This window comes from Clytia hemisphaerica, unplaced genomic scaffold (genome assembly GCF_902728285.1).
Source record: "Clytia hemisphaerica strain Z4C2 unplaced genomic scaffold, Clytia hemisphaerica genome assembly, whole genome shotgun sequence".
NCBI lineage: Eukaryota > Metazoa > Cnidaria > Hydrozoa > Leptothecata > Clytiidae > Clytia > Clytia hemisphaerica.
In genome coordinates this window covers 632978-648781 of record NW_027104275.1, presented here as the reverse complement: position 1 = coordinate 648781, position 15804 = coordinate 632978, and the positions used below count along the sequence as shown (strand labels likewise).

Here is a 15804-nt window from a genome sequence, read left to right as displayed (position 1 = left end):
ATTTTTCTTATAAGCATATACTTTATAAGAATCAAATCAACAACTTTCGGTAGAAGGTGATATAGCTTTCGGTAATTAGTTCTTACAAAGTAAAAAAGGGCTGGCACACAATATGAGCATATTCATTTTTATTATAAGCACATCGCTTTATAAGAATCAAATCAATAACTCTTGATAGAAGGTGATATAGCTTTCGGTAATTAGTTCTTACAAAGTAGATAAGGGATGGCGCACAGTATGAGCATATTTATTTTTCTTATAAGCATACACTTTATAAGAATCAAATCAATAACTCTTATTAGGCGGTGATATACCTTTCGGTTATTAGTTCTTACAAAATAAGCAACCTTTGTTCTCAAATTGATCTTATCTTAAATCTTTAACGCAATTTTAAGTATCGCTGTTCTTATAAAATTGTTCTTATAAAAGAAAAAAGTGTATTGATTGCATTTCTTTAGAGTGAGATAAAATAAATAAATAGTCTGTGTTCCTTTTCGTCAAGGCTCGATGTAAAGTAGATTTCAAATTAACTTCATCTCTTTTTGTTTTTCCTTTCTGTTTAAATTTTAAGCGAAATTTTTGACTCAGTCATCTTGTTCTTTTCACGTTCTTTTTTATATGAATATTTTTAACACAAAAAATAATAACCAATAAAGTGAAAGTTGTACTATTTTACGTCAAAGCCATGACTGCGGAGACATTCGAATATGAGAAGCAAAAATTATATAGATTTTTTCATTTCATTGTTATAATTTTCATTTGTTCATTTTTAGATTGAACGTTGAAAACAATTAAAATTAAAATTAACAATGAACATGAAAAATATAAAAAGACATATCAGAAGATAGTACCGAGAGATTCAATCAAGCTGGCCGTGCGTCCTCCATCAAGAGCATGGTGTAAGTTGCCCCGATCTGATAGAACGTTTCCAGAAATTGAAAGTTTCATTGAGACAACATGCCGGCATGCATAGAAACTATTGGTCCAGCCAACCGCTTCCATGGATGTCCGACATAACAATCCAGGCCGCCCAAAGAAATTGAATGCCCGAAAGGAACACATAATGAAAAAAAGACATGTAAGCTCATTTTTTGATCAATAAATGTACCCAGAATTTAATAAGTAAAATGTTCATATTGATGGCTGACGCTGACCTAATTTTTAGCCGCCAAATGGTACATTTAGGTAATGTAAGCCGCCAAAGTCTAGCTCGCAAACTATCTAACTACCATTTTACAATAAGAAATATGTAGAACGTATTCTTACTTGAATCGATCTATTCCTATATACCTTATTACACGAATATTACTAGGCAAGTATTCAACGGCCTGGAAATTAACTCTCAAAAAATAACATGAATTTTATTGCTTTTTCAAGGACATCATGGATGGTTTTAATTAAGGGGGTTTTATTAACACGAAATTTTTCAATTCGTGTTAATAAAATGACGAGTAATATTCGTGTAGATAGGTACATAGATTGATACTTTTTTGCTACATTTTTGGTAAGAATGTTAACATATTCTCCATATTCTCTATCTGTGGGCACTCTTTTTAAGTCTTTGTTTAAGCAATTGTTGTTATGACAATGGTAATTAAAGGCGCGTGTTCCCTCATTTAAAGCTGTAGTAATATTTTAATTCTTTTAAATTCAAACTCAAATAAATGGGAAAATCAAGGGGTTACCGGTTCAAACGGGGTGTTCCTAAATAGTAGGGTACCCCAATTTGCACCCCAATCGGGCTACTTGTTAGGGTACTCATTTAATTTACAGACCAGAATAAACGGAATTAAATAACGGAAATCTTTGGAGAAAAGTCATCTGCTAAGGCAAGAGTTATGATTCTAAATATATAAATATTTCAATTAATTTTTTTAAATTTATAGATGTGTATTTCACAGGTCTATTATCCTCTACGAAACAATCTAATTTATACAGATAGGCACAGGGCCTCTAACCGCTCATGTTTGCAATTTCTTCCATGCTTTTGGTGTAGTTCTATTTACAATTTTTTTTTGAAGTAGAGTTTAGCCCGAGGACTACCTCTTCCTTTGGTCCCCGGTGGGAAAATGCCTGGAATTTCAGCCCCACTGGGAAATTAACTTTGATTACATCCCCACTCGAAAATCAATATCTAAAGATTGCACTCCAAAACCATCCCCACTGGATTTTTTAAAATTTTTATCCCCATTGGGATTTCGATAGGGATTTTTATCCCCACTAAAAAAGTTCCACCGGGGCTGTGTGAGACAGGAGTGTCATACTCAACATTCGTCTTTCTCCTTCATTGTTTTTTTTTGGCCTTTTGATACACTCCTTTATTGTTTTGCGTTCTTTTTAGAAAAATCTTCCGCCATGCGAAAGTCGTATCGTCATATCTTATGAACTAACGCCATAATCCTTTTCTTTTCTTCTTCACTTCTTATTGTCACCTTCATTGGTCGCCATCTTTTGCTGGTAAACATTTCGGCTTTTCGAGCACCGATTCTCTCTGCCTTCAATTATATATCGATATCAAATCATGTACGCTCTTTGACAACTTCTTCCACATAAGCTTAGTCGAATTCCCGTTGTTCTTCTAGGTCCTCGTCTTAGTTTTCACCCACATCGTGGTGCACAACAATGTTTTATTTTATCGAATTAAGTCACCGTTGTTCTTCGTTTTTTTCCCCCATGAAACTTTTGATATTCACTTCTTGTTTATTGAGTTCCTCTTTGGTGATATCAGCGTAGGTCATTTGTTTCGATTCTATTTTGTGCTCTTCTATGTTCATCAGTGTTTTGATTTTCTCCTCTAAAGGACACAACCTTTTGTCGACGTTGAACCTATTAATTTCTTCGTCTGGGTTTACTTTCTTTACTGTATCATTTTCTTCTTCGTCAATCATTTTTATCTTTTCTATCAGCTTTGGCGAGATAATAACGCATTTGGCACATTGAAAGCTCCTTGTTTTGTAATGGAGGCATATCTGATTTAATAAAGCGGGAGCTCCGAACAGGCGTAATGGACAAACCTTTGGCATTTCCTAGTAGAAGTATTTCCTGTAGAAAAAAATCTACAAAATTTGCCTCGTCATCCGTTTTGTATTTGAAGTCAATAGCATTACTCAGTAAATTTTTATTGACGTTTTGCGAATATCGACTTTGTATCCCGAATATTGAAGCCTTAACTCCAGCTAATCTACCCTTCAACCAAATCGATCCATTGCAATGAAATCCAAATCTTCTAAAGCGTTAATCTTTCACTGTTTATCATGCTTTATATTCAGTGAATCTCAAAGTTTCTAACCAACAAACAAAAACAACGTAAAGCTGATCTTTTTCCTAGTTCCAGAAATTCTGCATGGTTTCTACGCCGTCCACCTTGACAATGGCTAAATTAACGGCAACCGTATTACAACGATCGGCCAAGGGGTTTGAAATTTGCCCTTATAAGCCAAATTCTGGAGCCGCTCGCTGCGCTGCAGTTGATGCGCGTGTCGGGACAAAAATCGAGACGAAGCTATTTTGTTTACATTTTTGGCTGGGGAAGCACTGCAAAACATTGCTTTTTGAGTAGATTTGGTGATTCTTGGGTAGAAAGAAGAAGAATACTACTTGCAACCAACATCAAATGTATTGGAATAGACTTCCATCATACATTGGAATAAAAGACAATACTTTTTGAACATAATGAATGTGTGAAACTTGCTTTTTTGTTTACAAACTTCACTCAAGTAGTTTCGTCGATTTCGCTGCTTTCGAAAGCTGTTGATGGAGACTACTAACTTGCAGAAGTAACTTTATATTGGTGCAAACAATTACTATAATAACTTCACAAATATTCCCTATCATGGAATTCAGCTGAGAAAGATTTTTTTCGATTGCATTGAACAGTTTTGATATGAGCGATATCCAAGATATCTCGAGTTAGGTACTGAAATCACTTATACTCGCAATATATCACTAATCTTACTTTTTGAGAGCTTTCCAAAAATATACAACAGGTCTCCGTTTTCTCCAGCTAAAATTTTCATGAATTTTTCACCCTATGATTTTTGCCTGAGACCGTTGTATTTTTCCGAAAATCACACCAAAGTGTCCGAAAAAAAATTGGCACCCAAATTATTTTGATTCCCCTACCCCTTTACCCTGAGTATCAGAGGTTAAGTTTTCAAAGAAAATAGTAACCTCTGAAGACAAATAATATAAATTTTATCGCGCATGTGTCAATCTAATCACCGTAGAAAAAATCAAAGATGAAGAGCAAACATTACCATATTAATGTCTAGCAGACTGTATCAGTATATGCAGTTTACTATTTACGAATTCCCCAGAAACCTCCAAGTGTAGTTGAAATGAGTTTATTTCGAAAGAAATCTTTTACATGATCCCCAAATGTATAACAGTAATTACTAAACTTTTAATTATGGAAATGTCACTTTAATTGAATCGAAATAATAGACAGACTTTATGTTATGATTCTCTATCACTGACTCCTTTTACAAAGCATTGATGACTTTTTGTAAGTTGTATTTTCAACAACGGGAATAAAAATATCGACTATGACGCTCATCCAAGATCTTGGATGGTCGTCATGGTTACTTTTGTCTTCGCTGATTGTGCGATGAATAGAATCTCGATTCGTCGGCACAGCGTAAATATATGATTTTGAGCTGTGCTTTTCACGGTACTACCCCTTAGCTTTCCAAAAATGTATAACAAGTGCTTTGACTAAAAAAATCGAGCGATTTTACAAATTTCCCCCTACTAGAAAGCGAAAGTAATTTTTGTCCCTACAAGTTGCGCACGGTAGCGCAGCGAGCGGCTCCAGAATTTGGCTAATTACAACGCTCGACCACGCACAACTTTTTTTTGAAATTTTTTGTTTACTTTTTTTTCAATTTTTTTTTTCAAATTTTTTAATTTTTTTCCAAAAAAATTTAATTTCACTTTTTTTGTTCTCAATTTTTCTAAAACTTGTTTTAATTTTTTTTTTTTTTTTAAATAATGTTTTAAATTTCGTTTTTCAAATTCTTTTTAAAATTGAATTTTAATTTTTTTCCAGATTTTTTTTAATTTTAAATTTTTTTTTCTTTCAAAAAAGGATTTTTAAGCTGCGCACGGCAGCGCAGCGAGCGGCTCCAGAATTTGCCTAATTAAAACACTTGACCACGCACAACTTTTTTTTGAAATTTTTTGTTTACTTTGTTTTACAATTTTTTTTTCACATTTTTTAATTTTTTTCCAAAAAAAATTTATTTTATTTTTTTTTTCTCAATTTTTCTAAAACTTTATTTTAATCTTTTTTCTTTTTTTTTAAATAAAGTTTTCAATTTCTTTTTTCCAATTCTTTTTAAAATTGAATTTTAATTTTTTTCCAGATTTTTTTTAATTTTAAATTTATTTTCCTTTCAAAAAAGGATTTATATTATTTTACAAAAAAATGTTTTTATTTTTTTTTTAATTTGGTTTTGGTTTTGAATTTCACTGTTACAACGCTCGGCCACCATAGATTTCAGTACCTTTGATAAAATTACTACTGCGACTTTAAGTCTATTTCAAATAAAACTGAAAGTGTTTTTTCAAACCTCAATAACTTCTGATAGAATTTGAATTAGTTAGCAGTTTTGTGCTCGTTAAAAAGAAACAAATTTCAAATCTGATTTTTATAAACAATCAATCGAAGGTTTTTTATCATAATCTCAAGCATCAGTTTTTAAAATTTAAGGCAAAAAGGGGTACCCGCCCCAATAAGTAGCCCGATTGGGGTACCTAACCTTTCAGGAACACCTGTTCAAATCCTACTTAGATAAAAACTTTTGAACTTATTTCAAGTTCATAATTTTTCATTTTCTAGACATAAAAGATGCAAAGACCCTTAAAAGCTCAAAATGGGGATACAAAGTGAAAGGGAAAAGATTCAAATTCAAGAACTCGTTCAATTTTTTTGTCAACAAAAAATAATTTAACCACAAGTGATTTTATTACGTGTGCAATGTAAAAAACAAGTACAGGCGTTTATCGCCTGCGTTTATTGCCAATCACTAGCCACTTCAAATGAACGTCTTGAGTATAATGAATGTTTTGAAAGATTGGATCAGATTGTTGACCTGTTTTCTATTTATTTTAGATATTCAAGTTAGTGGTCAAGATGTGGAACCAAACGCTCCACGAAGAGAAAGAGATATCTGAATTTCATACTCAGTGTGTCATGATCTGACAACCTTAGCAACTTTTTCATGAAATAAATGTATGCTTAGCATGTGTTTATCTGAATGGTGTACATAAGAAGTAGATAACTTACATGTTAAAAAGCAAAACGTAGATATTGTGAGCGGTTTTTATGAAAGTTTTTTCAATTTTCAATGAAAGTATGGTAGCCAGAGCAAAGTAAATCATGATAGGATGTTGGCTAGTAAATGCTGATCTACATTTTTTTGGTTTGCACAAAGAGAAAAGGTATCAATATGAATTATGTTTTGTATTTTACATCATTTTCATCAAGGTTTGAGAGGATTGATATCCGAAGCAATGATTCGATTTGTTCTTTTTTAGTAACTGAGCTGCGGTTTACTTTTTCATAGTTACTCATTTAAAATCGACTGGTCTTGTTTATGAAACAGAGTTCCAAAAATGAATGTTTGATCATCACTCAGTTATAACATTGACTCACTTCTCTCAAGAGCGATGACTGTATACCTTGACAGAAAATTCTTGGAATTCTTATCGAAATAAATCATTTCGAACTCATTAGAAAAGAAATAAATCACTGCTCAGTGATAAAGTGGATATTCACTTAAAGTGGAAGGATAGGCTTCCTCATTTACTACTATTGAATTCCTATAAAACCAAACCAAACAAATGTCAAGCTCCTTTGGATCAAGAAATATGATTTTGATGCAGCAAGTCTCATCAAAATCATATTTCTGTTTTCCTCAGAGTGTGGTATACTTTATTTGGATATCATTAAATTCAATGAAATCATGAAATTGTCAATGTTACTTGTTATCTATTACATAATAGATTTTCTACATAAAGATATCCAAAGCTCTTGCTCATTTACAAGATACATAGTGATTTAAATTACTACTCCCTGTTAAAGTAGCCGCTCTTAGTTTTCAGGGTAGCATTAATTTCGGTAACGAAATATTGATCTCTTTATGTTTAGTAATGAATTTGATTTAAGCTTTATTTTCTTTAACTTTTAGATCCCCCCCTTTGCGTTAAGAAACGATGCATCATCTCATCGAATGTGTATTAGCTGCTTGCTAGCTAGCAAGGTCAAATTTGTGCCCACTTCCAATAGAAATGCTCAATAGAGATGCTGCAGATCAATCAGAAGTGTCGACGCTGTATTGTAGATCAAAACCTTGTGAATATCCAAATAATAATTTCATTGGTTGGATGAACATTTGAAAGAAAAAGGAAGAAAACGTTTGACCATGAAATTGGTAATTTATACTTTTTTTTTATTTGACTTTTTAAAGTATATTTGGTTTAATCGTTTTTTTTTGTGCTTGATTCAAGGTAATACTTGATTTACTTGCTGTATTAACTAAGTGTCGCCCTGTATTTTGATTTGATTATAAGAACATCTTGTTTTCTATTTATTTTAGATATTCAAGTTAGTGGTCAAGATGTGGAACCAAACGCTCCACGAAGAGAGAGAGATATCTGAATTTCATACTCAGTGTGTCATGATCTGACAACCTTAGCAACTTTTTCATGAAATAAATGTATGCTTAGCATGTGTTTATCTGAATGGTGTACATAAGAAGTAGATAACTTTTATGTTAAAAAGCAAAACGTAGATATTGTGAGCGGTTTTTATGAAAGTTTTTTCAATTTTCAATGAAAGTATGGTAGCCAGAGCAAAGTAAATCATGATAGGATGTTGGCTAGTAAATGCTGATCTACATTTTTTTGGTTTGCACAAAGAGAAAAGGTATCAATATGAATTATGTTTTGTATTTTACATCATTTTCATCAAGGTTTGAGAGGATTGATATCCGAAGCAATGATTCGATTTGTTCTTTTTTAGTAACTGAGCTGCGGTTTACTTTTTCATAGTTACTCATTTAAAATCGACTGGTCTTGTTTATGAAACAGAGTTCCAAAAATGAATGTTTGATCATCACTCAGTTATAACATTGACTCACTTCTCTCAAGAGCGATGACTGTATACCTTGACAGAAAATTCTTGGAATTCTTATCGAAATAAATCATTTCGAACTCATTAGAAAAGAAATAAATCACTGCTCAGTGATAAAGTGGATATTCACTTAAAGTGGAAGGATAGGCTTCCTCATTTACTACTATTGAATTCCTATAAAACCAAACCAAACAAATGTCAAGCTCCTTTGGATCAAGAAATATGATTTTGATGCAGCAAGTCTCATCAAAATCATATTTCTGTTTTCCTCAGAGTGTGGTATACTTTATTTGGATATCATTAAATTCAATGAAATCATGAAATTGTCAATGTTACTTGTTATCTATTACATAATAGATTTTCTACATAAAGATATCCAAAGCTCTTGCTCATTTACAAGATACATAGTGATTTAAATTACTACTCCCTGTTAAAGTAGCCGCTCTTAGTTTTCAGGGTAGCATTAATTTCGGTAACGAAATATTGATCTCTTTATGTTTAGTAATGAATTTGATTTAAGCTTTATTTTCTTTAACTTTTAGATCCCCCCCTTTGCGTTAAGAAACGATGCATCATCTCATCGAATGTGTATTAGCTGCTTGCTAGCTAGCAAGGTCAAATTTGTGCCCACTTCCAATAGAAATGCTCAATAGAGATGCTGCAGATCAATCAGAAGTGTCGACGCTGTATTGTAGATCAAAACCTTGTGAATATCCAAATAATAATTTCATTGGTTGGATGAACATTTGAAAGAAAAAGGAAGAAAACGTTTGACCATGAAATTGGTAATTTATACTTTTTTTTTATTTGACTTTTTAAAGTATATTTGGTTTAATCGTTTTTTTTTGTGCTTGATTCAAGGTAATACTTGATTTACTTGCTGTATTAACTAAGTGTCGCCCTGTATTTTGATTTGATTATAAGAACATCTTGTTTTCTATTTATTTTAGATATTCAAGTTAGTGGTCAAGATGTGGAACCAAACGCTCCACGAAGAGAGAGAGATATCTGAATTTCATACTCAGTGTGTCATGATCTGACAACCTTAGCAACTTTTTCATGAAATAAATGTATGCTTAGCATGTGTTTATCTGAATGGTGTACATAAGAAGTAGATAACTTTTATGTTAAAAAGCAAAACGTAGATATTGTGAGCGGTTTTTATGAAAGTTTTTTCAATTTTCAATGAAAGTATGGTAGCCAGAGCAAAGTAAATCATGATAGGATGTTGGCTAGTAAATGCTGATCTACATTTTTTTGGTTTGCACAAAGAGAAAAGGTATCAATATGAATTATGTTTTGTATTTTACATCATTTTCATCAAGGTTTGAGAGGATTGATATCCGAAGCAATGATTCGATTTGTTCTTTTTTAGTAACTGAGCTGCGGTTTACTTTTTCATAGTTACTCATTTAAAATCGACTGGTCTTGTTTATGAAACAGAGTTCCAAAAATGAATGTTTGATCATCACTCAGTTATAACATTGACTCACTTCTCTCAAGAGCGATGACTGTATACCTTGACAGAAAATTCTTGGAATTCTTATCGAAATAAATCATTTCGAACTCATTAGAAAAGAAATAAATCACTGCTCAGTGATAAAGTGGATATTCACTTAAAGTGGAAGGATAGGCTTCCTCATTTACTACTATTGAATTCCTATAAAACCAAACCAAACAAATGTCAAGCTCCTTTGGATCAAGAAATATGATTTTGATGCAGCAAGTCTCATCAAAATCATATTTCTGTTTTCCTCAGAGTGTGGTATACTTTATTTGGATATCATTAAATTCAATGAAATCATGAAATTGTCAATGTTACTTGTTATCTATTACATAATAGATTTTCTACATAAAGATATCCAAAGCTCTTGCTCATTTACAAGATACATAGTGATTTAAATTACTACTCCCTGTTAAAGTAGCCGCTCTTAGTTTTCAGGGTAGCATTAATTTCGGTAACGAAATATTGATCTCTTTATGTTTAGTAATGAATTTGATTTAAGCTTTATTTTCTTTAACTTTTAGATCCCCCCCTTTGCGTTAAGAAACGATGCATCATCTCATCGAATGTGTATTAGCTGCTTGCTAGCTAGCAAGGTCAAATTTGTGCCCACTTCCAATAGAAATGCTCAATAGAGATGCTGCAGATCAATCAGAAGTGTCGACGCTGTATTGTAGATCAAAACCTTGTGAATATCCAAATAATAATTTCATTGGTTGGATGAACATTTGAAAGAAAAAGGAAGAAAACGTTTGACCATGAAATTGGTAATTTATACTTTTTTTTTATTTGACTTTTTAAAGTATATTTGGTTTAATCGTTTTTTTTGTGCTTGATTCAAGGTAATACTTGATTTACTTGCTGTATTAACTAAGTGTCGCCCTGTATTTTGATTTGATTATAAGAACATCTTGTTTTCTATTTATTTTAGATATTCAAGTTAGTGGTCAAGATGTGGAACCAAACGCTCCACGAAGAGAGAGAGATATCTGAATTTCATACTCAGTGTGTCATGATCTGACAACCTTAGCAACTTTTTCATGAAATAAATGTATGCTTAGCATGTGTTTATCTGAATGGTGTACATAAGAAGTAGATAACTTTTATGTTAAAAAGCAAAACGTAGATATTGTGAGCGGTTTTTATGAAAGTTTTTTCAATTTTCAATGAAAGTATGGTAGCCAGAGCAAAGTAAATCATGATAGGATGTTGGCTAGTAAATGCTGATCTACATTTTTTTGGTTTGCACAAAGAGAAAAGGTATCAATATGAATTATGTTTTGTATTTTACATCATTTTCATCAAGGTTTGAGAGGATTGATATCCGAAGCAATGATTCGATTTGTTCTTTTTTAGTAACTGAGCTGCGGTTTACTTTTTCATAGTTACTCATTTAAAATCGACTGGTCTTGTTTATGAAACAGAGTTCCAAAAATGAATGTTTGATCATCACTCAGTTATAACATTGACTCACTTCTCTCAAGAGCGATGACTGTATACCTTGACAGAAAATTCTTGGAATTCTTATCGAAATAAATCATTTCGAACTCATTAGAAAAGAAATAAATCACTGCTCAGTGATAAAGTGGATATTCACTTAAAGTGGAAGGATAGGCTTCCTCATTTACTACTATTGAATTCCTATAAAACCAAACCAAACAAATGTCAAGCTCCTTTGGATCAAGAAATATGATTTTGATGCAGCAAGTCTCATCAAAATCATATTTCTGTTTTCCTCAGAGTGTGGTATACTTTATTTGGATATCATTAAATTCAATGAAATCATGAAATTGTCAATGTTACTTGTTATCTATTACATAATAGATTTTCTACATAAAGATATCCAAAGCTCTTGCTCATTTACAAGATACATAGTGATTTAAATTACTACTCCCTGTTAAAGTAGCCGCTCTTAGTTTTCAGGGTAGCATTAATTTCGGTAACGAAATATTGATCTCTTTATGTTTAGTAATGAATTTGATTTAAGCTTTATTTTCTTTAACTTTTAGATCCCCCCCCTTTGCGTTAAGAAACGATGCATCATCTCATCGAATGTGTATTAGCTGCTTGCTAGCTAGCAAGGTCAAATTTGTGCCCACTTCCAATAGAAATGCTCAATAGAGATGCTGCAGATCAATCAGAAGTGTCGACGCTGTATTGTAGATCAAAACCTTGTGAATATCCAAATAATAATTTCATTGGTTGGATGAACATTTGAAAGAAAAAGGAAGAAAACGTTTGACCATGAAATTGGTAATTTATACTTTTTTTTTATTTGACTTTTTAAAGTATATTTGGTTTAATCGTTTTTTTTTGTGCTTGATTCAAGGTAATACTTGATTTACTTGCTGTATTAACTAAGTGTCGCCCTGTATTTTGATTTGATTATAAGAACATCTTGTTTTCTATTTATTTTAGATATTCAAGTTAGTGGTCAAGATGTGGAACCAAACGCTCCACGAAGAGAGAGAGATATCTGAATTTCATACTCAGTGTGTCATGATCTGACAACCTTAGCAACTTTTTCATGAAATAAATGTATGCTTAGCATGTGTTTATCTGAATGGTGTACATAAGAAGTAGATAACTTTTATGTTAAAAAGCAAAACGTAGATATTGTGAGCGGTTTTTATGAAAGTTTTTTCAATTTTCAATGAAAGTATGGTAGCCAGAGCAAAGTAAATCATGATAGGATGTTGGCTAGTAAATGCTGATCTACATTTTTTTGGTTTGCACAAAGAGAAAAGGTATCAATATGAATTATGTTTTGTATTTTACATCATTTTCATCAAGGTTTGAGAGGATTGATATCCGAAGCAATGATTCGATTTGTTCTTTTTTAGTAACTGAGCTGCGGTTTACTTTTTCATAGTTACTCATTTAAAATCGACTGGTCTTGTTTATGAAACAGAGTTCCAAAAATGAATGTTTGATCATCACTCAGTTATAACATTGACTCACTTCTCTCAAGAGCGATGACTGTATACCTTGACAGAAAATTCTTGGAATTCTTATCGAAATAAATCATTTCGAACTCATTAGAAAAGAAATAAATCACTGCTCAGTGATAAAGTGGATATTCACTTAAAGTGGAAGGATAGGCTTCCTCATTTACTACTATTGAATTCCTATAAAACCAAACCAAACAAATGTCAAGCTCCTTTGGATCAAGAAATATGATTTTGATGCAGCAAGTCTCATCAAAATCATATTTCTGTTTTCCTCAGAGTGTGGTATACTTTATTTGGATATCATTAAATTCAATGAAATCATGAAATTGTCAATGTTACTTGTTATCTATTACATAATAGATTTTCTACATAAAGATATCCAAAGCTCTTGCTCATTTACAAGATACATAGTGATTTAAATTACTACTCCCTGTTAAAGTAGCCGCTCTTAGTTTTCAGGGTAGCATTAATTTCGGTAACGAAATATTGATCTCTTTATGTTTAGTAATGAATTTGATTTAAGCTTTATTTTCTTTAACTTTTAGATCCCCCCTTTGCGTTAAGAAACGATGCATCATCTCATCGAATGTGTATTAGCTGCTTGCTAGCTAGCAAGGTCAAATTTGTGCCCACTTCCAATAGAAATGCTCAATAGAGATGCTGCAGATCAATCAGAAGTGTCGACGCTGTATTGTAGATCAAAACCTTGTGAATATCCAAATAATAATTTCATTGGTTGGATGAACATTTGAAAGAAAAAGGAAGAAAACGTTTGACCATGAAATTGGTAATTTATACTTTTTTTTTATTTGACTTTTTAAAGTATATTTGGTTTAATCGTTTTTTTTGTGCTTGATTCAAGGTAATACTTGATTTACTTGCTGTATTAACTAAGTGTCGCCCTGTATTTTGATTTGATTATAAGAACATCTTGTTTTCTATTTATTTTAGATATTCAAGTTAGTGGTCAAGATGTGGAACCAAACGCTCCACGAAGAGAGAGAGATATCTGAATTTCATACTCAGTGTGTCATGATCTGACAACCTTAGCAACTTTTTCATGAAATAAATGTATGCTTAGCATGTGTTTATCTGAATGGTGTACATAAGAAGTAGATAACTTTTATGTTAAAAAGCAAAACGTAGATATTGTGAGCGGTTTTTATGAAAGTTTTTTCAATTTTCAATGAAAGTATGGTAGCCAGAGCAAAGTAAATCATGATAGGATGTTGGCTAGTAAATGCTGATCTACATTTTTTTGGTTTGCACAAAGAGAAAAGGTATCAATATGAATTATGTTTTGTATTTTACATCATTTTCATCAAGGTTTGAGAGGATTGATATCCGAAGCAATGATTCGATTTGTTCTTTTTTAGTAACTGAGCTGCGGTTTACTTTTTCATAGTTACTCATTTAAAATCGACTGGTCTTGTTTATGAAACAGAGTTCCAAAAATGAATGTTTGATCATCACTCAGTTATAACATTGACTCACTTCTCTCAAGAGCGATGACTGTATACCTTGACAGAAAATTCTTGGAATTCTTATCGAAATAAATCATTTCGAACTCATTAGAAAAGAAATAAATCACTGCTCAGTGATAAAGTGGATATTCACTTAAAGTGGAAGGATAGGCTTCCTCATTTACTACTATTGAATTCCTATAAAACCAAACCAAACAAATGTCAAGCTCCTTTGGATCAAGAAATATGATTTTGATGCAGCAAGTCTCATCAAAATCATATTTCTGTTTTCCTCAGAGTGTGGTATACTTTATTTGGATATCATTAAATTCAATGAAATCATGAAATTGTCAATGTTACTTGTTATCTATTACATAATAGATTTTCTACATAAAGATATCCAAAGCTCTTGCTCATTTACAAGATACATAGTGATTTAAATTACTACTCCCTGTTAAAGTAGCCGCTCTTAGTTTTCAGGGTAGCATTAATTTCGGTAACGAAATATTGATCTCTTTATGTTTAGTAATGAATTTGATTTAAGCTTTATTTTCTTTAACTTTTAGATCCCCCCCCTTTGCGTTAAGAAACGATGCATCATCTCATCGAATGTGTATTAGCTGCTTGCTAGCTAGCAAGGTCAAATTTGTGCCCACTTCCAATAGAAATGCTCAATAGAGATGCTGCAGATCAATCAGAAGTGTCGACGCTGTATTGTAGATCAAAACCTTGTGAATATCCAAATAATAATTTCATTGGTTGGATGAACATTTGAAAGAAAAAGGAAGAAAACGTTTGACCATGAAATTGGTAATTTATACTTTTTTTTTATTTGACTTTTTAAAGTATATTTGGTTTAATCGTTTTTTTTTGTGCTTGATTCAAGGTAATACTTGATTTACTTGCTGTATTAACTAAGTGTCGCCCTGTATTTTGATTTGATTATAAGAACATCTTGTTTTCTATTTATTTTAGATATTCAAGTTAGTGGTCAAGATGTGGAACCAAACGCTCCACGAAGAGAGAGAGATATCTGAATTTCATACTCAGTGTGTCATGATCTGACAACCTTAGCAACTTTTTCATGAAATAAATGTATGCTTAGCATGTGTTTATCTGAATGGTGTACATAAGAAGTAGATAACTTTTATGTTAAAAAGCAAAACGTAGATATTGTGAGCGGTTTTTATGAAAGTTTTTTCAATTTTCAATGAAAGTATGGTAGCCAGAGCAAAGTAAATCATGATAGGATGTTGGCTAGTAAATGCTGATCTACATTTTTTTGGTTTGCACAAAGAGAAAAGGTATCAATATGAATTATGTTTTGTATTTTACATCATTTTCATCAAGGTTTGAGAGGATTGATATCCGAAGCAATGATTCGATTTGTTCTTTTTTAGTAACTGAGCTGCGGTTTACTTTTTCATAGTTACTCATTTAAAATCGACTGGTCTTGTTTATGAAACAGAGTTCCAAAAATGAATGTTTGATCATCACTCAGTTATAACATTGACTCACTTCTCTCAAGAGCGATGACTGTATACCTTGACAGAAAATTCTTGGAATTCTTATCGAAATAAATCATTTCGAACTCATTAGAAAAGAAATAAATCACTGCTCAGTGATAAAGTGGATATTCACTTAAAGTGGAAGGATAGGCTTCCTCATTTACTACTATTGAATTCCTATAAAACCAAACCAAACAAATGTCAAGCTCCTTTGGATCAAGAAATATGATTTTGATGCAGCAAG

The 15804-nt window shown here is 32.0% G+C and overlaps 1 long non-coding RNA gene across 5 annotated transcripts; it reads left to right on the top strand.

Moving 5' to 3' along the window:
• Nucleotides 1–777: 777 nt before the first annotated feature.
• Nucleotides 778–15432, top strand: LOC136816841 (uncharacterized). Of its 5 annotated transcripts, none has more exons than XR_010847991.1 (9): nt 778–1078; nt 6113–6441; nt 7191–7433; nt 7599–8919; nt 9085–10405; nt 10570–11891; nt 12057–13376; nt 13541–14862; nt 15028–15432. It is a non-coding gene; the product is annotated as an uncharacterized lncRNA (long non-coding RNA). The 5 variants fall into 5 exon arrangements; XR_010847990.1 differs by having other exon boundaries at nt 6113–7433; nt 7599–7927; nt 8677–8919; XR_010847989.1 differs by having other exon boundaries at nt 6113–7433; nt 9085–9413; nt 10163–10405.
• The last annotated feature ends 372 nt before the right edge of the window (nt 15433–15804 follow it).